The sequence below is a fragment of the Mandrillus leucophaeus genome, unplaced genomic scaffold (assembly GCF_000951045.1).
Source record: "Mandrillus leucophaeus isolate KB7577 unplaced genomic scaffold, Mleu.le_1.0 Scaffold888, whole genome shotgun sequence".
In the NCBI taxonomy this organism is placed as follows: Eukaryota; Metazoa; Chordata; class Mammalia; order Primates; family Cercopithecidae; genus Mandrillus; species Mandrillus leucophaeus.
The window spans coordinates 17,141-43,992 of NW_012109674.1; positions in this window are offsets into that span (position 1 = coordinate 17,141).

The window sequence follows — 26,852 nt, forward strand, 5'->3', positions numbered from 1 at the left end:
CTCAGGAGTGTACCCAGCCGTGTGAGGTGTGAGGTGTTGGTCTGCACCTAGTGGGGGATGTCTCCCAGTTAGGCTACTCAGGGGTCAGGGACCCACTTGAGCAGGCAGTCTGTCCGTTCTTAGATCTCAACCTCCATGCTGGGGGATCCACTGGTCTCTTCAAAGCTGTCAGACAGGGACATTTACCTCTGCCGAGGTTTCTGCTGCTTTTTGTTTAGCTATGCCCTGTCCCCAGAGCTGGAGTCTACAGAGGCAGGCAGGTCTCCTTGAGCTGTGGTGGGCTCCACCCAATTCCAGCTTCCCAGTGGCTTTGTTTACTTACTTAAGCCTCAGCAAAGGCAGGCGCCCCTCCCCCAGCCTCGCTACCACCTTGCAGTTAGATCTCAGACTGCTGTGCTAGCAATGAGGAAGGCTCCGTGGGCATGGGACCCTCTGGGCCTTAATGGTGTGGGATATAATCTCCTGGTGTGCCATTTGCTAAGACCCTTGGTAAAGTGCAGTATTAGGGTGGGAGTTACCCTATTTTCCAGGTGTTGTGTGTCTCACTTTCCTTTGGCTAGGAAAAGGAATTCCCTTTCCCATTGCACTTCCCACATGAGGTGATGCCTCACCCTGCTTCAGCTCTCGCTGGTCAGGCTGCACCCACAGACCAGCACCAACTGTCCGACACGCCCCAGTGAGATGAACCCGGTACCTCAGTTGAAACTGCAGAAATCACCCGTCTTCTCTGTCGCTCTGGCTGGGAGCTGGAGCCTGGAGCTGTTTCTATTCGGCCATCTTGGGCATGCCCTTTATCTCAGTTTAGGTTTCTTAATGAACCCAAGGGGTTAATTCGATCAGGTCTGCCTGTTCTGCTTACTTTGGGTGGCTTGCTTTTTGTTTGGTTTTTCTGTGCTTTTTCTATGAAGCTGAAGGTGTGGTAGCTGAAGGCTATGCCCCAAATGCTGAAACTTAATCTTTACTGGCCACTTTATAGATGACATTCATAAGTCACCATTGTGACAGTCGTTTCAGTTGTTTTTCAGGGACTTGGGTCAGCTCCTATCCAGTTCAAACTGTTGAAATCACCGACCTTTCACACGGACCTGTGCAAGTGCGTAAGAGGTGGCCTTTTCACGTCATAGGGCCAAACCCTCCACCCTCAGAGCATGCTAATGCTGCCATTTTCTGTACATGTCCTATGAAATACCATGAACCCTGACTAAGCTTGCACAGAATAAACCTGTCACTTCATTTTCCCCCACTGCCAACCACCTTTCCCCATTCCTTAAGCCACCCAACTTCCCTAACCCATTGATATCCCTAAGACTTATCTTTATGGAAGTGGAATTGAAAACTATTTTCCCACATCTCAATTCCGCAAGAACTCGGTGGCCTCTTTTCTTTTTCGCAAAACCCATGTGACTGTGATTGATTTACTGCACGTGGGCAGAATGGACCTAGACCTGGTGCTGGCTGATCATATTTATAGAAGAGGTGGTTTAACTGTGAGATTTGTAGATTAAAGGATATTGCAGGTTTGGGGAGGCTTATTTTTTCCTCTTCTAGCTTCCCCCAGTTCATTTAACTCTCCAGTGTTACCCTTCTGTTGTTCCCTCTCCTATAGCCTGAAGGTACAAGGAAATGCGATGGGCAGGCAGGAGCACCTAAGTGGTGCACAAGCTCCATAGTACAGTGGTTTGAAAACCCAAGCCTAATGGCCAACACTCAGCTGTCCACACACCATAACTGAATCCTGGTGACTCAAGACCCAAGGAAGCCACAGTTCTCATCATTGCCCCCAGAAATCCAATATCTTTCATAAATAGGGCATTCTCAGGGAGGGGCTGTTTCTGAGGAGAAATTTTCTGTAAGAAATTTACAGTAGTTTTACCTGAGGCCTTGATTTTCAAAGAAATGCTGAAAGGCAGTATACAGGCTATCCCCTTCATGAACACTTCTGACAGGAGGAAAGGAAGTGGGGCCTTGACCCCACTTCAATCCGTGTCTCTTCCCTGCAAGCTGGGTGCTCCATTACCTGCTTGTATAGTCACCCAAGCTCTGGATTAGCCACCCTGGGAGTGACTTCGGGCTAATCTGAGTTTTCAGGCTTTTCCTGGCCACACTGCCTTCTACCCCATTTCCCCCCTGCCCTTCTCTAGTTATACTGGCCCCTTCCCTTCCCTATCACCCATTAACTCTTCTTCCTCCTGCCCATGCCTGTAACTTGAAATTCATATTTCCATCCTAGACCCTGCCCTGGGTGGCACAACTGTATTTCCAGGGATCAGGTGGATGTCTTACTAGGTTCTCTCACAGGTACCTTAAACTGACATCTCAAACACTCTTGTTGCCACAAGCTTCCTTTTCCTCTCTATGCCCTTTCTGTGTTTACATTATGACCCTCTTTTCAGTTACTCCTGCTGGGATCCTCAGAGCCATTCAATGATCCTTTCTCTCTTCTGTCCCAGATCCCATTTTACACCTAGTCTTGTCGATTCTACCTTCTAAATAGACTTTCACTCCATTCCCTCATCTCCATTTTCTCTGCTACCTCCTTGGTCAGATTCCTACCATCTCTTTGTTTCTGCAAGTGTAAGAGCCTCATGACTAACAATATCTGATATTGCCCTTCCATAGTTTGCATCAATCCATCACCCTAAAATTATTTTGTTTAAAACCATCTCCTCTAATTACCAATTCATTAGATGAAACTTTATCTAAAATTCAACCTTCCTTGGGGTTTTGCATCCATGCAAACATCAACTTTTTGTTGACTTCTTTGAGGAATTTTAAGGATTTTGTTACCATATCCCATCATTCAATACTTTCTTCCAAACTGATGTCATTAGACCCATAGTTAAAACCTATGTGCCAATGACTTACAGATTTATGGCTCTATCCTGACCTCTTCTCTGAGTTGTATTTTTTTTGTTGGTGGTGGTGGAGGTTTTTGTTTTGTTTTGTTTTGTTTTGTTTTTTGAGATGGAGTCTCGCTCTGTTGCCCAGGCTGCAGTGCAATGGTGTGATCTTGGCTCACTGGAACCTCCACCTCCTGGGTTCAAGCAATTCTCCTGCCTCTGCCTTCTGAGTAGCTGAGATTACAGATGTGTGCCAAAACGCCTGGCTAATTTTTGTATTTTTTATATCCACTGCCTACTTGATGTCACCACTTAGATGTCTTTAAGGCCCTGCAAACTCAGTATGTATAACACTGAACTAAGATTTCCCTGTACTCACCACCTCACAAAAGCCCTGGTCTTCTTTCAATGTTTCTTATTTCCATGAATGCATAACACAAATCTAGTTGCACACACCAGAAATCTACTGGAGTCCCACTCTGCCACATGCAATTCATCAACAAGCCCTGTTGATTTTGCCTCTTAAATATCTCCTAAATAGCTCTCATATCCATCCTTCTCTAGGACCAACGCCACAAGGTAGTCAGTTGCCACATTTCACCTTCGCTGCAGCACAGAAGGTCTCCTCATGTCTCCTCAGTTATTCCCTTTCTCACCTGTTCTCCTCACCACAATTAGAGTGATCTCTGACAAAATGCAATTCTAATGAAATCATTTCTCATTAACACTTTCAATGGTGCCCTGTGGTTCTTACAATAAACGTTATAGACCCTAACTTGCTCCTCAATGCCCTTCATAGTCTGGTTCCTCCCTACACACTGTGCAGCCCTCAGATCTCAGATTAAATAGGATTTCTTTCAAATCCCTGAGTTATATAGGCTATCATAGTTGCAATTTTAAATTTGTGTGCTTATTTGATTACTTAACTTTAATGTTAACTAAAGTCACAAGCTGCTGCACTAGGTGACATCAATGGCCTACAGAAATATGTAAATCAAAAGAAACACTCTTGAGAAATAAACTGTCTTACATAAAATGTTCTTGACTTGATAAATATTTACTGTTTAAACTAAGTTACAACATTTTCAGGCATTCATATTCTATATTCAGTCTTTGAATTTGAAGATGCATGAATTTCCTGAACATCAGATAGACCTATACTCACTAAGAAGCAAAAGCCAAAAAACAAATCAAATAGAATGGATATTTTGAGCATATGAAATGTTACTACACTTCCATAATTGTGGAAATGTTGAACACTTCCACAACTATATCCAGATTGAATATGTTAATTTTTCCCTTGGCTTTGCCTGAAATATTTGCAATTAATATAGGAAGCAGTAATACAATAGAAAGTTGATGCTGATAAACTATAAAAATTTTTCTTACAAGATACCAAAGACAATAGAAGATCAAATAATCCACAGCAAAAACAAACCAACAGATAAATTAGGTAGAGTCAGTCAAGGCACTTGTTACTCAGAAAAAGGCCTGCAGGGTAGAATTGATGGAAAATTGAATATGAGCAAAAATTGATTATTGCCAAAAACAAAATATAAAACAAAAATACAAAAACCCAGCAAAAGTAGAATTCAACATAATCTCTATTTCCTCAAATTAATGTGACATTTAGTATAATCTTAAATCTTTTACACTGAAATGTTTTTGGCCAAAATTATTCTGTGATGTAGTGTACACTTCAACATCTTCTTCGGTAGAATACATCAAACATAATGGAATAAATTTCTTAGAACGCGTTAGACCTTACCAATTATTCATGTGATCAATTTCCCCCTTTCTTCTGATGACACTCACGTGTGGGACACACCTCTTCACACACTCACATGTGTCTACAAGCTATGGATATCGCACAATTTCTAACTAGCTAACAGCGATTCCACCACCCCTTGGTGTAAAAATGTGTCAGTTGAGAATCACTCACCTAGAACAGTCACCTTATTTTACATTCTGAGGTTAAGCAAAGCACCCAAAGACTTCCTGGTGTGTAATGGCATAGAGAGCCTTATAATTCCCAATTCTTTGTTCACTTAATTTGTCACTCTGAATTGGTAATCTGGAATTATGAAGATAATAATTATACTTTATATTTTAAAAGTGTTTCTAAACAATGCATCTTCTTCAAGACCCTCAGCCATAAGAGGTAGGTATTGCTACAATCATGAGCATTTTGGCAAATGTCTAAAGAGAAGATATGCAAGAAAAATAAGCAATTCCTAGGGGATAATGTCTGAGCCCTTTGAATGCGCTCCCTAATAGAGGATTTTTGTATGCCTGAGGCCATGAGCCACACTGTATTAGTTTGATCAAATATTTTGGCTAACACATCTAATTTATGGTGAATATCCCATGTGCCTTTTTCTTTGACTGATTTTAATCAGGATTCTTCTGCTGTAATAAACTATAACCATGAGTGCAACAGCTTTTCTTAGACCTGTGAGTCCTTGTAGTGAGTCATCAACCTAAGAGTCATTTTGGGGAAATCTCCCCCATGCTGTTTTCTATGGCTGCTATAAGAAATTACCATAAAGTTGGTGGCTTTAAACAATGCAAATCTATTCTCTTGTAGTTCTTAAGGTCAGAAGTCTAAAATCCTTCAGCAGGTGATATGGTTTGGCTGTGTCCCCACTCAGATTTCATCTTGAACTGTAGCTCCCATAATCCCCATGTGTCCTGGGAGGAACTCAGTGGGAGGTAACTGAATCACAGGGACAGGTTTTTCCCATGCTGTTCTCATGACAGTGAATAAGTCTTATGAGGTCTGACAGTTTTATAAACAGCAGTTCCCTTGCACCCAGTCTCTTGCCTGCCACCATGTAAGATGTGACTTTGCTCCTCATTCACCTGCTGCCATGATTATGAGGCACCCCCAGCCATGTGGAACTGTGAGTCAATTAAACCTCTTTTCTTTATAAATTACCCATTCGGGTGTGTCTTTATTAGCAGCATGAGAAGAGACTAACACAGGAGGGCTGCATTCCTTCTGGAGGCTCAAGGGAGAATCTATTTCCTTGCCTCTTCTAGAGCTTCTAGAGGCTGTTTGCATTTGTTGGCTCATGGTCTCATCTTCAAATGCAGAAGGGTAGCATCTTCCAATCTCTCTATATCTGTACTTTGGTCATTCTGTTGCCTTATATTCTTCCTCTGACCCTCCTTTCTCATCCCACTCTTACAAGTAGGCCTGTGATTACATTGGAATCACCCAGACAATCCAGGGTCTTTCCAACTCAAAATCCTTAACTTAATCACATCTACAAAGTCGCCTTTACCATGTAAGGTAACACAGTCATAGGTTCCAGATATTGGAACTTGGACATTTTTGGGGATGAGAGGGCATTATTCAGCCTACCATAGCCCCAGTGTGTTCATACCACACGAAGGCCAGAATTACAGTGGCTCTCCATTCCTCCACTTTCTGGAGGCCCTATCTCCTTGCAGGACCATGAGATAAGGAGGACTTATCTCACCTGTCTCCCCCTGCCCCAAAAGCTCACCCAGATATTTCTTGGAGCCTCCAGGGATATCTTTCATTTCCTACCTCCTGTTCCTCTTCTTGGATGAAGGACAAAGGTGGAGTGTGGAGGGTAGCTCTCTAAGAACAATACAGCTAATGTCTTTTGGAGAACATTGATTTCCTATTGTTCTTACTGTGAATTGCATTAGAAGAGATGTCATTTAAATCAGTTATTCTCAAATTACGATTATAGGAACCACTTCCAAAAGGATCACCTAGCAAATTTGTTAAGCTGAGCATTCCTGGCTGTACTCTCAACCCAAGAAGGAGATTATGAGGTAACGTTTTCATGAGGTTTGAGATTCTTTGGCTTAACAAATTGTATTGACTTTATAGAGAAAAGCAAAACATCCTCCTCCTTTTGTCTCCTGATAAGAATGTTTCATCTTCACCTTCCTAAGCATGATTTTTTATCCCCACTTTGGGTGACCCTTTCCCAGGGTACACCCTGAAGCCTAAATTAAGGTAATAGCTCTAAATCTGGTCATCACTACCACCATCTCTTTATGCAAGGTACTCCCAAATTATTAGTATTTGGCTTAAAAATGTTTCTCCCTAAAAGCACTCTAGGACATATATTTATTCTTCCAATAAATTAAATAAAATTATTTTTCAAATGTACAACCCTAAGGCCACTGGAGATAGTGTGGAATGTTATAAAACAAAGACCGGCAATCACCAGTTTATGCAATGTACTCAAGACTGATAACAAGTTTGTGTAAAGATAAATAAGGAATCAACAGCAGGGTTGCAAACCTAATTAATCACTCTCCTGACGCTGAGTCTGTTCGATTACGGCATATCGGAAAAAGCCAAGAATATGGAGTCCTTGCATTGTACCTGATTTAGCTGATTACTTATCTGCATTGTCCCAAAAGAAACTTGAGAGTTATGGTTCTGCCACCCAAAGCACTGAAGATAATGTCTTTGGGGGAAAGAGCCAAAAAAGGTGTGAGTCCTTTTCACTGGTGCAACACTGCCTACAGCTGGTTCCATGTAACTCACACAGGGCATAAAGGATTCAATGCTTCGGGCCATTTAAATTGTGCAGCTGGGTCACTACATGCTTAATTCTGTGAAAAGATGAAGTAAATAGTTATGATATGACCCAAAATATGAGTGGCCTATAGCCAATATTTTGAACCACTAAAGACATAGCCATAATTTAATCTCCAAGTTAAAACACAGAAACAAACAAACAAAAAATCTACTTAAGCCCCTTCAGTTGATTCGTTCTACCTTTCCAGGAATCAAGCTTTTGTGTAGGAGGTAGGTAGGATTGGGATACACTCCTTCACACCATTCCCATAAGGGAGCCCCACCTCCAAATTACCAGGCCATCACTTTGGACAATTTTGCTGTTTTTCAAGAGCTTGCAAGAAAGAAAATTGTGCTTGTCAGTGAATAGGTCCTTACTACGGAGGGAGGCTTTGTGCATTGAAAAGCTTGCCTTCAGAATATTCAAAATGATGGCAAATTTAGCCAAATTGGGCAAAAGTGAATCAGGTTTCACAAATTTAGGAATGTTTATTTAAATCTTTAAAACATATGTTGCCACAGCTGTGTTTACCATAGAATGATGATGAAAATAATCCTAATGAAAATGATGATGTATTTATATAACGTCTTTCATCCAACAAGCACCAAACCCGCTGCACAACTGATCTCATTAGGCCTGACTAAATCCCTTTGAGCTACAACATAAATATTATTTCCAATTTGCAGATGAAGAAACTGGGATGTGGGCAAGGTTATTTGCAGCTAAGGAGATGAAGTTACAACCCGACTCTCCCACCTGTGTAGTGAGCTGCCCTTTGAGCAGACTCTGGGAGGGGGATCCCTTCCTCCACACTTCCCCACATGAATTGCCACCCCCATCCTAGCCATGGAGAAAGAAGGAATGAAGAGCAAAGTACCATTGATTTTTATGCATTATTTTTTCTTGGAATTAACTGTCTGGATATATGGGTAGATAATCATCTTCTCAAAACATGTCATTGAAAGTGAGAGTTGAGAAGGTAACAGAAAGCTTTGTATCATGGGTTTCACTGATGAGAAACCCAAGACATAAAAAGGAAGGAGCTAATTTAGAGCCCCTCTCAGCAAAGGCCGAGAGTCAGCCGTGTGTCCTACCCTGCTCTCCCCACCAGTGCGACTCAACTTTCTGTCTTTTTAGAGTGTTGGGGAATGGGAAGAGCTTTTTAACAAAATGCCCATTGTAGACTCAACTACTTCAGTTTGACCTATAAAATTCTGTCTTTTCCTAAATCTAGATTCTCTTGAAGTGATAGTTAACTCAAGCATTCAAGCATATTTAAGTTCAGTTCCTAATAGAGTTCCCATAGTTCCACCAGCTAATGGTTAGTTTCTGCATGTCTCCTCCTTCTACAATTAGTACATTTTTAAGGCAGCTGTGAGATCATTACCTCAGAATGTGTAGTTCAAATACCTAATGCAAGAACCTGCATAGCACCTGAACCCTAGAGACTTTACCAAAGCACTGATTTTGACTCCACTCTCAACAGCACATTTTGAATTAAAGTTTTAAAGTAGAAAAGAATGTTTTGCCTAATCTCTTGCAATCAGTATTGATGTTAAATATATGCTTTCCAAATTCAATAAAAAATTGCTTTCCTTCCATTTGGAAAAAAAAGGAGGTCTTTTCATGCAGGCATTTTTTGCCAAAACCTGAATTTAAGCCTGCCCAAGAAAAGATACTCTCTAGAAATAGCAGAGAAAAACAAACCCTGTTGAATATCTTATAGACGTTATCTAAATTTGAATTCTCAGAGTCCCACAATATATTTAATTTTAGTAAAAATGTATTTACCTATGCATGGAATATGGCTTTTACTGCCAGACTCATTTTCCCAATAAGAGTGATAGAAACAGTGTGGTGGGCTGCAGATAATCTAGGCATTTCCTACAGACAGCCCTGGGCTGTTACCCTGCCTTGCTTATTTATTCACTAGGGACCTAGGGAAGACCACTCAACTTTTCTGAATCTCAGTTTTCTCATTTGTAAAATGGAAATAAAAATGAATACCTCACCAGTTGTGAAAATTAAACTTTAATCCAGAGCTTTTCCGAAGGAGACTCTGAATACATTAAGATTTCCTTCACTACCACCTTTCTAGCCACTCTCCTCCAAACCTGTAAAGGTTACCAAAATTAGTGTGTTTTATATACAGTGTGTGTGTGGACTAGATATAACAAAATATCAACAGCTGGTATCTCTGAGAAGTAGAATAATGAACATTTTTTTTCCTCTTTGCACTTTTCTGATTTTCCAAATTTGCTATCATTTATAATGAAGATATTGGGGTTTGTTGGTTTGTTTGTTTGTTTGCTTGTTTTTTGAGATGGAATCTCACTCTGTCACTGAAGCTGGAGTTCAGTGGTGCCGTCTTGGCTCACTGCAACCTCCACCTCCCGAGTTCAAGCGATTCTCCTGCCTCAGCCTCCTCAGTAGCTAGGACTACAGGTACACCACCACGCTTGGCTAATTTTTTGTTTTTTGGTTTTTTTGAGACGGAGTCTCGCTCTGTCTGTGGCCGGATCTCAGCTCACTGCAAGCTCCGTCTCCCGGGTTTACACCATTCTCCTGCCTCAGCCTCCCGAGTAGCTGGGACTGCAGGCGCCCGCCACCTCGCCCGGCTAGTTTTTGGTATTTTTTAGTAGAGACGGGGTTTCACCGTGTTAGCCAGGAATTTTTTGTATTTTTAATAGAGACAGGGTTTCACCACATAAGCTAGGATGGTTTTGATCTCCTGACCTCATAATCTACCTGCCTTGGCCTCCCAAAGTGCTGGGATTACAGGCATGAGCCACCACACCCGGCTGCCACTGTATTTTTAAGAGCTGATTTTTCATTTATGCTTTTTCCTTGCTTTGTCTTTGACTTTTGACAATTTCACTATAACATGCCTCAGAGAGGACCTGTCAGCTCTTCCAAGTTCAAATCTGCCCTTGAATTGGCCAAACTACTGAGATCTCCCCCAAATGGGAGAGGCCCGTGAGCTTCCAAGCAACTGATACAACCCTGGGCCAACAGAGAGGCTATGGACCTGGGCTCAGGACCTAAGAAACAGCCCCTCAGTACCCTGCTCCCTGCAAAAACACTCCTGGTCTTCTCGATGACCCTCCACCCCCAGTAAGGGCCTGCAAAACAATCCCATAAGCTGCCTCTGATAAGCACAGTCCAAGGCTGGCTGAACAGCTAAGAGCCCATGTCTCAGACCTAAAAACAGCCCGGTGGGCCACTCCTGGTGGACATATCCCAGACAAGCCAAGCAACCACGTGCCTGCATACTGGGCCTGAGAAACAGCCCTTCAGGCTGCCCCTAATGGCCATGCCTCTGAACTGGCTGAACAGCCTCACACTTGCATTCCAGACCTGAAAAAAAAAATGTAGGCTGCTCCTAGCAGACATGCACCCAAACCAGCTTGAGAAGCTGTGCACCCACATTCCAGGCTCAATAAACAGGCCTGAGAAACAAATCTGTTGGCAGCACCTCTGGTGGGCACACCAAGAGACTGAAAAAGCAGACCTGTACCTGTCCCAGGCCTACAAAGCAGATTCATGTACTACCACCTACAGAAATGTCCCCAAGCCAGTCAAACAGCCTTGTGCCCACATCTTGAGCCTAAGAAGCAGCCCCATGGGCCACCCCCAGGAGACACACCCCCAGGCTGGCTAAGCAGCAGTGTGCCCATGTCCAAGACACGGAAACAGCCCATGGATCACCCTCAGTGAACATGCACCCAGGCCAGCTGAGAAGCCATCTTTTTACATCTTAGGCCTGAAACATAGCCATGTGCTCTGCCCTTAGAAAACATACCACTAGAAAAACTGAGCAGTGTAAGCAGTGTCCTGGGCCTGAGAAACGGTGCTGCACAATGCTCCTGGCAGGTATAACTCCAGGCTGGCCAAGCAACTGTATGTCCATGCTCCTGGCCAGATAGCCCATGGCCTCAATCCCAGAGAGACAGACCCCAAGCTAGCTGACTCAACCCCAGCTAGAGAAATAGCCAGACAAGCTCAGCTTTGGCTAAGCTACACCACCATCACCACAAATTCTGTCAGCCTAGGCCACTGAGAAACTCACAAATACCACTAATGTGGATTATGGCTGAAGAAACTACGCAGAGACTATATACTGCGTCCACCTAGAACCAAGATCAATGTACCCCATCAGACCAACAGCGCAAGACCTATTCATACAAACAAGTCCCTACAAAGCCCATAAAATTACAAGAGGTGACTTTTCCCCCAGATGAATAGGAATCAATGTAGAAACATATCTACCATGAAAAATCAAGTACATATGTTATCTCCAAAGGAGGTAACAGATCCCAATCATAAGATAATATGTGAAATGCCAGAAATAGAATTCAAAATAAAAATCTTAAGGAAATTCGGTGAGATATAAGAGAATACAGATGTACAATTCAATGAAACCAGGAAAATAATTCCTGATTTGAATGAGAAATATAGCAAAGAGCTAGATATCATAAAATAGAACCAAACAGAAATCCTAGAGCTGACAAATTCAATGAATGAAATTTAAAAATACAACCATGACCTTCAACAACAGACTAGATCAAGCAGGAAAAAAAAATTCTGAACCTGAAGACAGCTCTTTTGAAATAATACAAGCAGGCAAGAAAAAGGAAAAGAGAATAAAAAAGAATAAAGAAAGCCTATAGGATTTACGGAATACCATTAAACTACCAAATATTCATATTAGGAGTCTTCTAGAAGGAGAAGAGAAGAGAAAAGGTAAGGAAAATATATTTAATGAGATAATAGCAGAAAATTTTCCAAGTCTTGGGAGAGAGACGTACATCCTGATCTGGTAAGCTTAAAGAACCTCAAATAGATTCAATTTAAACAGGTCCTCTCTGAGGCATGTTATAGTGAAATTGTCAAAAGTCAAAGACAAAGCAAGAAAAAAGCATAAAGTAACATGTAAGTGAATTTCCATTAGATTAAACATGGATTTCTAGGTAGAAACCAAAATAATAAAATTATATGTTCAAATTACTTAAAAGAAGAAACTCCCAGTCAAAAATGTTATATCCAGCAAAGCTATCCTTAAGAGAAATAAAAATCTTGCACAGATAAGCAAACACTAAGGAAACTGATCACCACTAGAACAGGTTTACAAGAAATGCTCAAGGGAATCTTACATCTAGAAGTGAAAAGACAATAACCATCTTATGAAAACATGTGAAACCATAAAATTCCCCATGTTAGGCCATTCTTGCATTGCTATAAAGAAATACCCGAAACTGGGTAATTTATAAAGAAAAGAAGCTTAATTGACTCATGGTTCTTCAGGCTTTATAGGAAGCATGGTGCTTTCATCTGCTTGGCTTCTGGTGAAGCCTCAAAAAGTTTCAATCATGAGGGAAGGTAAAAAAGGAACAGGCACACACATGGTGAAAGCAGAGGTAAGCAAGAGAAGGGACACAGGTGTCACACACAAACAACCAGATCTCACAAGGCAATCACTATTGCAAAGATAGCATTAAACCTTAAGAGATCTTCCCTCATGACTAAAACACCTCCAACCAAGCCCCACCTCCAACACTGGGGATTACAATTCAACATGAGATTTGGGTGGGGACAAATATCCAAACTATATCATTCTGACCCTGGCCTCTCCAAATTTCATGTCTTTCTCACACCGCAGAACACAACCATGCCTTTACAACACTCTTCCAAAGTGGTAATTCATTCCAGTGTTAACTCAAAAGTCCAAAGTCCCATCTGAGACAAGGCAAGTCCCTTCTACCTATGAACCTTTAAAATCAGAAACAAGTTATTTACTTCAAGATACAATAGAGGTATATACATTGGGTAGATATCTCCATTCTAAAAGGGGAAAATTGGCCAAAAAAAAATAAAAAACAGGACTTACCGGCCCCACGCCAGTTCAACACCCAGTAGGGCAATCATTAAATATCAAAGCTTCAAAATAATCGTTGACACTGTCTCCCACCATTCAGGGCACACTGGTGTGAGGACTGGGCTCCCAAAGAGGAGCAGGTATGCAGGAAGCAGTGTCTTGAGGCTGTGCAGGGCAGCAGAGCCTTGGGCATGGCCCATGAAACTGTTTGGTCCTCCTAGGCCTCAGAAAGGTGGGGGCCTGCCCTGTGATGGGAGGGGCTGCCTCAAAGGTCTCTGAAATCCCTCTAAGGCTTTTTCCTTGTTAGTCTTGGATATTAGCATTTGGCTCCCTTTTAGTTATGCAAATATCTCTAACAAGTGGTTGCTCCATAGCCTGCTTGAATTCCTCCCCTGAAAAAGCTTTTTCTTTCTTTGCCACAAGGCTAGGCTGCAAATTTTTCAAAATTTTATGCTCTGCTTCATGTTTAAATATAAATTCCAACTTTAAGCCATTTCTTTACTCCCATACCTGAGTATAGGTTGTTAGAAGCAACCACTCAACTTCTTGAAAACTTTGCTACTAAGAGATTTCTTCCACCATATCCCCTAGGTCATCACTCTCAAGTTTAAATTTCTACAGATCTCTAGGTCATAGACACAATACAGCCAAGGTCTTTGCTAAGGCATGACAAGGGTGACCTTTGCTTCAGTTCCCAATAACTTATTCATCTCCATATGAGACCTCAGCAGCCTGGACTCAATTGTCTATATCACCTTCAGAATTTTTGTCTCAACCATTTAACCAGTCTCTGAAGTTCCAAACTTTCTCTCATCTTCCTGTCTTCTTGTGAGCCTTCCAAACTCTTGCAACTTCTGCCCAGTACCCAGTTGTAAAGTCACCTCCACAGTTTCAGGTATTTCATAGTGTCATGTAAGTATGTGTGAACAGAGTTCACCAATAGGCTTTGTGTGAGCAGCAAGGCTGTTTATTTCACTTGTGTGCAAGTGGGTTGAGTCCAAAAAGAGTCAGATGACTAAGTAGGGTCTGACAAAGGGAGATAGAGGTGGGGCACTTTTATAGGATTTGGGTAGCTAGTGGACAATTACAGTTAAAGGTGGTTATCTCTTGCGGGCAGAGGCAGGGATCACAAGGTGCAGGATGGGGAGATCATGAGACTCATTGTCCAGGGGAGGAATGTCACAAGGTCGACTGATTCATTGGGGTGTGGCAGGAACAAATCACAATGCTGGAATGTCATCTTTTGTGGTTCTTCAGTTGCTCCAGGCCCTCTGGATGTATACGTGTAGGTCACAGGGGTTATGATGGCTTAGCTTGGGCTCAGGCCTGACATTCCTGTCTTCTTATATTAATAAGAAAAACAAAACAAAATAGTAGTGAAGTACTGGGGCAGCAAAATTTTTAGGGGTGGTATGGAGAGATAATGGGCAATGTTTCTCAGGGCTGCTTCAAGCGGGATTAGGGGTGATGTGGGAACCTTGAGAGGGAGAGATTAAAGTGAAGAAAGCTTTTGGGGTAAGGGGTGATATTGTGGGGTTGTTAGAAGGAGCATTTGTCATATAGAATGATTGGTGACAGCCTGGATGCGGTTTTGTATGAATTGAGAAACTAAACGGAAGACACAAGGTCTGAATAAGAGAAGGAGAAAAACAGGTATTAAAGGACTAAGAATTGGGAGGACCCAGGACATCCAATTAGAGAGTATCCAAGGGGGTTCAGTATTATTATTTGCTTGGTTGGCGAGTTTTGGGGCTCTATCCTTGAGTTTTTTAATCAATATGTTGTTATATACCAGGCCAGATTGATTTAGGTAAAAACAACATTCTTCATTAAAAAATATAGAGTCCTCTTTTTTTTTTTTTTTAGCAGTGAGTAAGTCGAGGCCTCAGTGATTTTGGAGCAAAGAGACATGCAAAGTCAGCAATTGTTGTTAAAAAAGGATTAGAAAGAGCTACAAGAGAGTGAGTGAGATTGACGGTGTGGTGGAGATAGCTGGGGAGAGGTAGAGGGTGGCATAAGAATCGGAACCAGAATAAGAGTGAGCATAAAAGTAAAGAATAGGACTTCATCAGGGTGAAAGTATTGGAGGATGCCCTGTCAGCAAAGATCATCTACCCACTCTATGAGGGAGTCAAGGTGGCAGTTTGAAGTAAAACCAGGAGATATCAATTATGATGGTTTAGAGAAAAAGTGTAAACTAGCATTGTAAATAAGGGCAGGGCATTTATGAGTAGTTGGGAATGGTGAATAGGAGTATGACTAGACAGAAGATAGTAGGGATGACAAGTTTTTAGGGTGCAATCCAAGTAGTGGGGGTGACTGTGTAAAGCCCTGTTACAAAAAGTAGAGTAAGGACGAATAAACCTAATAGAATGAAGGGATGTATTAAGGTCATAAGGGTGATTACTGTTCTTCAGAAATGTGAGCGAGTTTAAGGGAAGTAGGGGTGAGTACTTGAGGCTTCCAGGAGGAAGAGGAGAGATCAGACTGGCTGGCTGACAGATACAGCTTTATTCTGGAACAGTGATATGGAGGGGGACAAATCACTGGAACAGAAATGGAGAGGGTCCTGCAGGCGGACAGCAGTTGGGGTACTATAGATGACTAAGTAGGGTCTGGTCCATCGAGGTTGTAGAGTTTGAGGGGTCAGATTCTTAACAAGAACTGATCGTCCAGCTAGGGTGTCTTCATATGGCTGGGAATGTAGAGTAGGAAAGAGAAGATTAGCAGCCTGGTGAATTTTCTGTCTAGCCTTCTGGAGGACTGGAGGATAGTCACCTAGAGAGCTGACATCTGGGATGAGGTTGGCGTTGAGCAACAAAGTGCGTCCATATAAAAGTTCAAATGGACTGTACCCTGTAGCATCTCAAGGATAGGCTCTAATTCTGAGAAAGGCAAGAGGCAAAAATACTGTCCAGTCCTTTTTAAATTGGCAGCTGAGCTTAGTGAGGTGTGTCTTTAAAAGACCATTAGTCCGTTCTACCTTTCCTGAAGATTGAGGATGCTAAAGGGTATGAAGGTTGCACTGAATACCAAGAGCCTGAGAAACTGCTTGGGTGATTTGACTAATAAAGGCCAGTTGATTATTGGACTATATAGAGGTGGGACGGCCAAACTGAAGAATTACATCTGACAGAAGGGAAGAAATGACCATGGTGGCCTTCTCAGATGCTGTGGGAAAGGCCTCTACCCATTCAGTGAAAGTATCTACCCAGACCAAGAGGTATTTTAGTATCCTGACTCAGAGCATGTGAGTAAAGCCAATTTGCCAGTCCTGGGCAGGGGCAAATCCCCGAGCTTGATGTGTAGGGAACGGAGGGGGCCTGAACAATCCTTGAGGAGTAGTAGAATAGCAGATGGAACACTGAGAAGTCATTTCCTCGAGGATAAATTTCCATGATGGAAAGGAAATGAGAGGTTCTGAGAGATGGACTAGTAGCTTGTAACCTACATTGAAGAGGTTATGAAAGGACGACAGAATAGAATGGTCCTGTGAGACTGGAAGGAGATATTTTCCTTGGTTCAAGAACCATTTGACTTGAGTGGGGACAGATCGATAGGTAGAAACTTCCGCGGGAGAGTAAGTAGGAGTGACTGATGAAAAACTGGCCGTGAGGGAAAGAAGTAGGAATACTGGCTGCTTCTTTAGCTGTCTTATCAGCATAATTGTTGCCTTGAGCAATGGGGTCTGAGGCCCTTTGATGGCCTTTGCAGGGAAGGACTCCAGCTTCCTTTGGAAGTAAAGCAGCCTTGTGGAGAGTTTTTATTAAAGAGGCATTAATGATGGAGGACCCTTGCATAGTGAGAAAACCTCTTTAAGCCCATATAACAGCATGGTGGTGCAGGATATGGAAGGCATATTTAGAGTCAGTATAAATATTGACAAGCAGCCTTTTGCAAGAGTGAGGGCTTGAGTTAAGGCAATGAGTTTGGCTTGCTGAGAGGTAATGGAGTGGGGCAGAGTGGTAGCCTCAATGATAGATGTGGAAGATACTTATAGCGTAGCCTGCCTTTGCTGGTAAATGGTGATTAGGCCTGGTGGAACTGCCATCAATAAACCAAGTGTGATCAGGGAGAGGAACAGGAAAGAAGAAAATATGAGGAAATGGAGTGAATGCCAGGTAGATTAGAGAGATACAGTCATAGGGATCAGGCGTGGTATCAGGAATAATGTGGGAGACTGAAGTCCGGGCCAGGAACAATGGTAATTGTGGGAGACTCAATAAAAAGTGAGTACAGCTGAAGGAGCTGGTGGGGCAGAAAGTATATGTGTCAGGTGTGAAGAAGAAAATAGATTTTGAAGGTTATGAGAACTGTAGAGTGAGTTGAGCATAGTTTGTGATTTGGGGGGCCTCTAAAAGTATTAGAGTGGCGGCAGCTGCCACACACAGACATGAGGGCCAGCCTAAAACAGTAAAGTCAAGTTGTTTGGACAAAAAGGCTACAGGGTGTGGTACCGATCCTTGTATAAGAATTCTGACTGCACAGCCCTGCACTTTGGTTGTGTGTAATGAAAAAGGTTGGGATGAGTCAGGGAGAGCTAGTGTGGGAGGAGTCTGTAGAGCTGTTTTTAAGGAACGGAAAGAGGAGTGGGGAAAGGATTTAGGATCTATGGGGTCAGGTAGTTTTCCCTTTGTGAGTTTATATAATGGTTTCCTTAGGATGGCAAAACCAGGTATCCAAAGGCAAAAGTATTCAACCATGTCTTGGAAGGAAAGGAGTTCTTGCTTTGTAGAAGGGGTTGGGGTTTGAGAGATCAGCTGGACACAACCGGCAGGAAGCATACGCATGTTTTCATGAAGAATTATGCCGAGGTAGGCAATGGATGAGGAAGACATTTGAGCTTTGGAGGGGGATACATGATATCCCTTGGAGAACATAAATGTTGAAGGAGCAGGAGGGTGTCTTGTTGAGAAGATTCAAAGGAAGGGCTACAAAGTAGAAGGTCATCAATATATTGAATAAGTTGAGAAGCAGAGGGGTGGAAAGAAAGTAAATCATGAGAAAGAGCTTGGCTGAAGTAATGAGGGCTGTCCCTGAAGCCTTGTGGCAGTGTAGCCTAGGTAAGCTGCTGGGACTGATGGAAGTCAGGGTCAATCCAGGTAAAAGCAGAGAGGCTGGGACCAGGGGTGCAGGGGAATAGTGAAAAAAGTATCTTTAAGATCAAGAATGGAATAGTGAATTGTGGAAGGGGGTATTGAAGATAGGAGGGTGTATGGGTTTGGCACTATAGGATGGATGGGAAGGATAATTTGATTAATAAGGCAAAGATCCTGAACCAACCTGTAAGACTTGTCTGGTTTCTGGACGGGTAGGATAGGGAGAATAACGGATAGTTATAAGGAGAATTTGTAGGCTTTAAGAGGCCATGTTGTAACAGATGGGTGATAACAGGCTTTAGTCCCTTAAAGCCTGTTGTGGGATAGGATACTGGTATTGAGCAAGTAAGGGTGATTAGGTTTTAATGGGATAGTAATGGGCATGTGATTGGTTGCCAGAGAGGCAGTAGAGGTGTCCCATACTTGTGAGTTGAAGTTGGCGGATATAAGAGGAGGACACAAAGGAGGCTTTGGGTTGGGGAGAAGGGCAGCAATGAGATGTGTCTGTAGTCCAGGAATAGTCAGGGAAGCAGAGAGTTTAGTTAAAATTTCTTGACCTAATAAGGGAACTGGGCAGGTGGGGATAACTGAAAAAGAGTGCATAAAAGAATGTTGTCCAAGTTGGCACCAGCATAGGGGAGTTTTAAGGGGTCTAGCAGTCTGGCCGTCAATACCTGCAACAGTTATGGAGGCAAGGGAAACAGGCCCTTGAAAGGAAGGTAATGTGGAGTGGGTAGCCTCCGTATTGATTAAGAAGGGAAGGAATTACCCTCCATTGTAAAAATTACTCAAAGCATCTATGATGGTCCAGGAGGCTTCTGAGGTGATTGAGCAGTGTCAGTTTTCAGCCACTAAGCTGAGAAGACCTGGAAAGGAATCAATCCGAGAGGCTTGGGCTAGAGTTCCAGGAGCTCTGGCAGTGGCTGCCGGGCAAGTAGTCTGATTTCCAGTGGGGTCCCACACAGATGGGACATAGCTTAGGAGGAATCCTGGGCTGCGGGCATTCCTTGGCCCAGTGGCCAGATTTCCAGCACTTGAAGCAAGATCCTGGGGGAGGAGGTCCTGGAGGAATGCCTGGCCACTGTGGTTTAGGTGTTTTGAAGTTCTTGTATGCTGTAGATGTGACTGGGGTTTCTCTCACAGCAGAGGCAAGTAATTGCAACTCAGAAATATGTTGTTGCTTGACTGCCTCTTCTCTATTATTGTACACCTTAAAGGCAAGGTTAATTAAGTCCTGTTGTGGGGTTTGAGGACTGGAATCTAATTTTTGGAGCTTTTTCTAATGGCAGGAGCAGATTGGGTAATAAAATGCATATTGAGAATAAGACGGCCTTCTGGTCCCTCTGGGGCCAGAGCAGTAAAGCATCTAAGGATTGTTGCCAAACAGGGCATGAACTGGGCTGGGTTTTTATAGTTGATGAAAAAGATCCTAAATGCTAACTGATTTGGGAGAGGTTGGATAAAGAAAAGGAGAATTAACCTTGACTATACCTTCAGCCCCAGTCACCTCTCTGAAAGGAAATTGTTGGGAGGGCTAGTCATGGAGCAAAACTATAAGCTGGACCGGGTGTGAGGAGGGGAGGTGATAGAAGGATTATAGGGTGGGGAAGTGGAGGTTGAGGAAGAATTGGGACCTGGCTCAGCCTGGCAAGGAGCAGCCTGGGGAGGAGGGCAGAGGCCAGATAGGTCCATAGAAAAGGAGGATTCAAAGGACTCAGAGCTTGGGGTGGAGACTGAAGGAACAGACAGGAGTGAAAAAAGAAAGATTTGGTATGAGTCGCATTGGGAGCAGATACTAGGGAGGGACCAATATGTAAAAGAATGCCTGGACATCAGGCACCTCAGACCAAATGGCCCATTTTACGACAAAAACTATCTAGATCTTTTAGGATGGAGAAATTAAAAGTGTCGTTTTCTGGCCATTTAGAACCATTGTCGAGTTTGTACTGGGGCCAAGCGGTGTTACAGAAGAAAATAAGAGGCTTAGGTTTTAGATCAGATGAGAGTTGAAGACGTTTTAAGTTTTTTGGAACACAGGCTAAGGGATAAGAAAGAGGAATGGAGGGTGAAAAGTTGCCCATAGTAAAAAGGTAAATTTAGAGAAAAGAGAGGGTAGAGACATAGAGGGAGGGAGGTGGTATGTGCCACCCAGGGAAGGTGGTACTTGCCACCAAGGTGAAGGAACAAGGCAGGCATCCCTGCGGTGATCAGACACATCTTGAATGTGGGTGAATAATCAGGCAGCCATCCCCGCAGTAATTAGACACCAAAGGAAGACTATCTTCTCAATTCCATGACCAGTGCTGGAGTTTTGAGTTCACAGATAAAGCACATCTCCTCTGTCTCTGCAAGAAAGGGAAAGGAACTGAAATTAAGGAAGGGAGAGATTGAAGGGTGGAAGGATAGCGAGAGAGGTTGGAGAAGAGAATAAAAAGAGGCTGCTTACCCGATTTAAAATTGGTAAGATGTTCCTTGGGCTGTTCTGAGGACCCGAGGTTGTAGGTGGATCTCCTCACGAAGAGAGGGTGAGGACAGGGGACCAGTCCCCCAAAGGAGTCCCCCTGTCCCAGGTCTTCAGCACCAAACGTCATGCGAATCCATGTGACGAGACCACCAAACAGGCTTTGTGTGAGCAATAAAGTTTTTTAATCACCTGGTTGCAGGCAGGCTGAGTCCAAAAATGGAGTCAGCCAAGGGAGATAGGGGTGGGGCAGTTTTATAGGATTTGGGTAGTAGTGGAAAATTACAGTTAAAGGTGGTTATCTCTTGCAGGCAGGGGCAGGGGTCACAATGTGCAGGATGGGGAGATTATGAGACTCATTGTACAGGGGAGGAATGTCACAAGGTCAATTAATTAGTTGGGGTGGGGCAGGAACAAGTCACCATGGTGGAATGTCATCTTTTATGGTTCTTCAGTTGCTCCAGGCCCTCTGGATGTATACATGCAGGTCACAGGGGTTATGATGGCTTAGCTTGGGCTCAGAGACCTGACACAGCAATGTTCCACTGCTGGTACCAATTTTCTGTGTTAAGCCATTCTTGCATTGCTATAAAGAAATACCTGAGACAGTAATATATAAAGAAAAGAGGTTTAATTGCCTCACAGTTCTGCAGACTTTACAGGAGGCATGGTGCTGGCATCTGCTCAACTTCTGATGAAGCCTCAGAGAGCTGTCAATAATGGTAGAAGGTGAAGAGGGAGCAGGCATATCACATGGCAAAAGCAGGAGCAATCCAGAAAGTAGAGGGGAAGTGTCATACACTTAAACAACCAGACCTTGTGAGTACTCACTATTACAAGGACATCACCAAAACATGAGGGATCTACCCCCATGACCCAAACATCTCCCACCAGACCCCACCTTCAACACTGGGGATTACAATTTACAAGAGATCTCAGTGGGAAAAAATATCCACACTATATCACTCCCTGGTAGAGCTGATACATAAAGGAAAAAGAAAAAGGACTCAAAACTTGTCACTACTGAAAACCACTCAACCTCAAAAATAAACAATAAGAGAGAAAGGAGCAAAGAATATATTAAAAAACCAGAACACAATCAATAAAATGGCAGAAGTCCTCACCTGGCAACAATAACATTGAATGTAAATGGCTTAAATTCCCCCACTTAAAAGAGACTGACTGGTTAAATGGATAAAAATACAAGATCTCCCCCAAAAAATATGCTGTCTACAAGAAACACACCTCACCTGTAAAGACACACATAGACTGAAAAATGAAAGGAGGAAACAGATATTTGATGCAAATTGAAGCCAAAAGTAAGCAAGAATAGCTATACTTATATCAGACAAAACAGACTTCAAGTTGAAAGCAGTAAAAAGAGACAAAGAAGGACATTGTATACATAATAACAGAATCAATCCAGCAAGAGAATATAACAATTATATATATATATATGCACCAAATACTGGAGCTCTCAGATATATAAAACAAATATTATTAGATCTACAGAGAGAGATAGACTTCAATATAATAATAATTGAGGACTCCAACACCCCATTTTCAGCATTGGACAGATTAGCTAGATGGAAAATCAACAAGGAAATATCATATTTAGACTGCACCATAGACCAAACAGACCTAACAGACATTTACAGAACATTTCACCCAACAGCTGCAGAGCAGTCAGTCTTTTCATCAGCACATGAAACATTCTCCAAGACTGACCATTATGTTAGGACACAAAAGAAGTCTTAAAAAGCTTTAAAAAGTCAAAGTCATATCAAATGTTTCATCTGACCACAAGGGAATAAAACTAAATATCAATAACAAAAGTAACATTTGAAACTATACCAATACATGAAATTAAGCAATGTATTCCTGAATGATCAATGAGTAATGGAAGAAATTAAGAATGAAATTTAAAAATTCCTTGAAACAAAAGAAAATAGAAACACAACATACCAAAATCTATGGGACACAGGAAAAGCAGTAGTAAGAGGCAAGTGTAGAGCAAAAATGCCTATATCAAAACTAGAAAGATTTCAAATAAACAACCTACCTAACAATGGACAAAGAGACTAGGAAAGCAGGACCAAACCAAACTCCAAATTAGTAGAGGAAAGAAATAGTAAAGATTAAATTAAAGATCAATTTAATATTAATATCAAAGTGACAAATGTATAGCTAATATCTTACAGAAAAGCTTTCAATGTTTCCTTTAAGACCAGAACAAGACAAGGATGTCAACTCTCACCACACTTATTCAACATAGTTCTGGATATTCTAGCCAGAGCAATAAGCAAGAGAAATAAATAACAGAAAATACACAAAGATGAAACTAAAAAAAAACACAGATGAATGAAACAAAAAGTCAGTTTTTTGAAAAGATACACAAAATCAATAAATCACAACCTAGGTTAACCAAGAAAAAAATAGCTAAGACTCAAATAAATAAAACCAGATGAAAAAAATACAAATGATCATTAGAGACTATGATGAACAACTATATGACAATAAACTTGAAAACCTAGAGGAAAATAAATTCTTGAGTGCATACAACCTACTAAGACTGAAACAAGAAGAAATAGAAAACCTGAACAGACTTATAATAAGCAATGAGATTTACTCAGTAATAAAATGTCTTCCAACAAAGAAAAGTTCAGAATTGGATGGCTTCACAGCTAAATTCTTCTGATCCTTTAAAGAAGAATTAATACCAATTTTCCAAACTATTTCAAAAAATTAAAGCAGACGGAATTCCTCCTCATTCTATAAGGTGAGCATAATCCTAATACCAAAACCAGACAAGGACACAACAACAAAAGAAAACTACAGACCGAAATCCCTAATGAACACAGATAAGAAAATCCTTAACAAAATACTATCATATTGAATCTAACAACACATCAAAAAGGTAATACATTATGGTCAAGCAGGATTTATCTCAGGAATGCAAGGATGGTTCAAGATATACCAATCAACAAATGTCATATCACATCAATCCAATGAAGGCCAAAGTCATATAATCATGCAATAGATACAGGAAAGGTTTTGATAAAATTCAACATTCCTCCATGATAAAAAAAAAAAAAACCTCTTATTAGGAATAGAAGGAAAGTACCTCAAAATAATAAAAGTCATAAATGACATAACCACAGCTAATATCTTACAGATTGAGGGAAAACTTTCAGCCTGTCCTTTAAAAACTGGAACAAAACCAGGATGTTGACTCTCACCACTCTTTTTCAACATAATACTGGGTATTCTAGCCAGAGCAATTAAGCAAGAGAAATAACAGGCTTCCAAACTGGGAAGGAGGAAGTCAAATTATCCCTGTTTGTAGATGACATGATCTTATATACAGAAAGACCTAACACTTGACCAAAAAACTCTCAAAACTGACAAATAAATTTAATAAAGTTTAAGAATACAAAATTAATATACAAATATAATATTAATATACAAAAATTAGTAGTATTTTAAAACATGAACAAGTTAGCTGAAAAAGAAATCAAGAAGACAATCCTATTTATAATAGCAAAAACAGAAACAAAAAAAACTAAAAATAAATTTAGCTAAGGACTTAAAATCCTCGTCCCGTGCTCACGGATTGAAAGAAGTAATATTGTTAAAATGACAATACTATCCAAACCAATCTATAAAGTCATTAAAATCCCTACGAAAATAAAAAGGACATTCTTCACAGAAATAGAAAAAAAAAATCTTAAAATTTGTAAGGAACCATGAAAGACCCCAAGTAGCCAAAGAAATCCTGAGCAACAAGAACGAAGTTGGAGATATGACACTACCAGACTTCAAAATATACTGCAAAGCTGTAGTAACTAAAACAGCATAAAAAGATACATAAAACAATGGAGCAGAATGGAGAACTCAGAAGATAATCCACATATCTACAGCCAACTGATTTTTTACAAAGTCACCAAGAACATGCATTGGGGAAAGGACAGTCTCTTCAATAAATAATGCTGGGAAAACTGGATATCCATATGCAGAGAATAAAACTAGACCTGCTACCTCTAACCTTATACCAAAATTAACTCAAACTGGACCAAAGACCTAACTGTAAGACCAAATCTATAAAATTACTAGAAGAAAGCATAGGGGAAATGCTTCAGGACTTGAATTTGGGAAAGATTTTATAAACACGACCAGAAAACATAGACAACCAAAGCAAAAATAAGCAAATGGAATTATATCAAACTAAAAAGCTTATGCAAAGCAAAAGAAACAATTCACATATTGAAAAAATAATCTACAGGATGGGACAAGATATTTTCAAACTATTCACCTGACAGGGATTAATATCCAAAATATGCAAGGAACTCAAACATCTCAATAGCAAAAAATAAAAAATAAAAAAACACAAACAATGCAATTAGAAAATGTGCAAATGATCTGAACAGACATTTCTCAAAAGAACACAAACAAACAGCTAAATAATATATGAAAAAAAGATTGTTATCACTAATTAGAAGGGAACTGCAAATCAAACCATGATGGGGTATCATCTCACCCTAACTGGGATGGCCATTATCAAAAAGACAAAAAAATAAATAAATAACAAATGTCGGCAAGGATGCAAATAAAAGGGATCCCTCATGCACTGTTGGTAAGAATGTAAGCTAGCATAGTCACTATGAAAAACAGTGGGAAGGTCCCTCAAAACCTGCAGATACAACCCCATATGATCCAGTAATCCCACTACTGGGCATTTATCCAAAGAAAAGGAAATCATTATATTGAAGAGACATCTGCACCCTCATGTTTGTTACAGAGCTACTCACAATAGCCAAGATACGGAATCAATCTAGTTGTCCAATAAGATGAATGGATAAAGAAAATATACCATTCAGTCATAAAGAACGAAATCCTGTCATTCACAGTAACATAAATGAAACTGGAAGACATTACGTTACATGAAATAAGCCAGGAACAGAGAGTTAAACACGACTTGTTCTTATGTGTGGAAACTAAAAAACGTTTATCCCATTGAAGTAAAAAGTAGAACAGAAAATACTAGAGGCTGGAAAGGAAAGGGGAAGTTGGGGAAAGGGAGAGATTTGCTGAAGGATACAAAATTACAGCTAGATAGGAGGAATGAATTCCAGGGCTCTTTAGCACTGTAGGGTGACTATAGCCAACAGTAATATATAGTTTCAAATAGCTAGCAGGAGGATATTGAATGTTTCCAACCCAAGGTAATTATAAATGTTTGAGATGATGGATATGCTCATTATCCTAATCTGATCACTATACATTGTATGTATTGAAACATCACCATGTACCCCATAAATACGTATAATTATTTTTTGTCAATTAAAATATTTTATTTTTTTATTATACTTTATGTTCTAGGGTACATGTGCACAATATGCAGGTTTGTTACATATGTATACATGTGCATATGTTGGTGTGCTACACCCATTAACTCGTCATTTACATTAGGTATATCTCCTAATGCTATCCCTCCCCCCTCCCCCAACTCCACAACAGGCCTCAGTGTGTGATGTTCCCCTTCCTGTGTCCAAGTGATCTCATTGTTCAATTCCCACCTATGAGTGAAAACATGCAGTGTTTGGTTTTCTGTTCTTGTGACAGTTTGCTGAGAATGATGGTTTCCAGCTGCATCCATGTACCTACAAAGGACACGAACTCATCCTTTTTTATGGCTGTATAGTATTCCATGGTGTATATGTACCACATTTTCTTAATCCAGTCTGTCATTGATGGGCATTTGGGTTGGTTCCAAGTCTTCACTATTGTGAATAGTGCCTCAGTAAACACATGTGTGCATGTGTCTCTATAGAAGCATGATTTATAACCCTTTGGGTATATACCCAGTAATGGGATGGCTGGGTCAAATGGTATTTCTAATTATAGATCCTTGAGGAATCGCCACACTGTCTTCCACAATGGTTGAATGAGTTTACAGTCCCACCAACAGTGTAAAAGTGTTCCTATTTCTCCACATCCTCTCCAGTA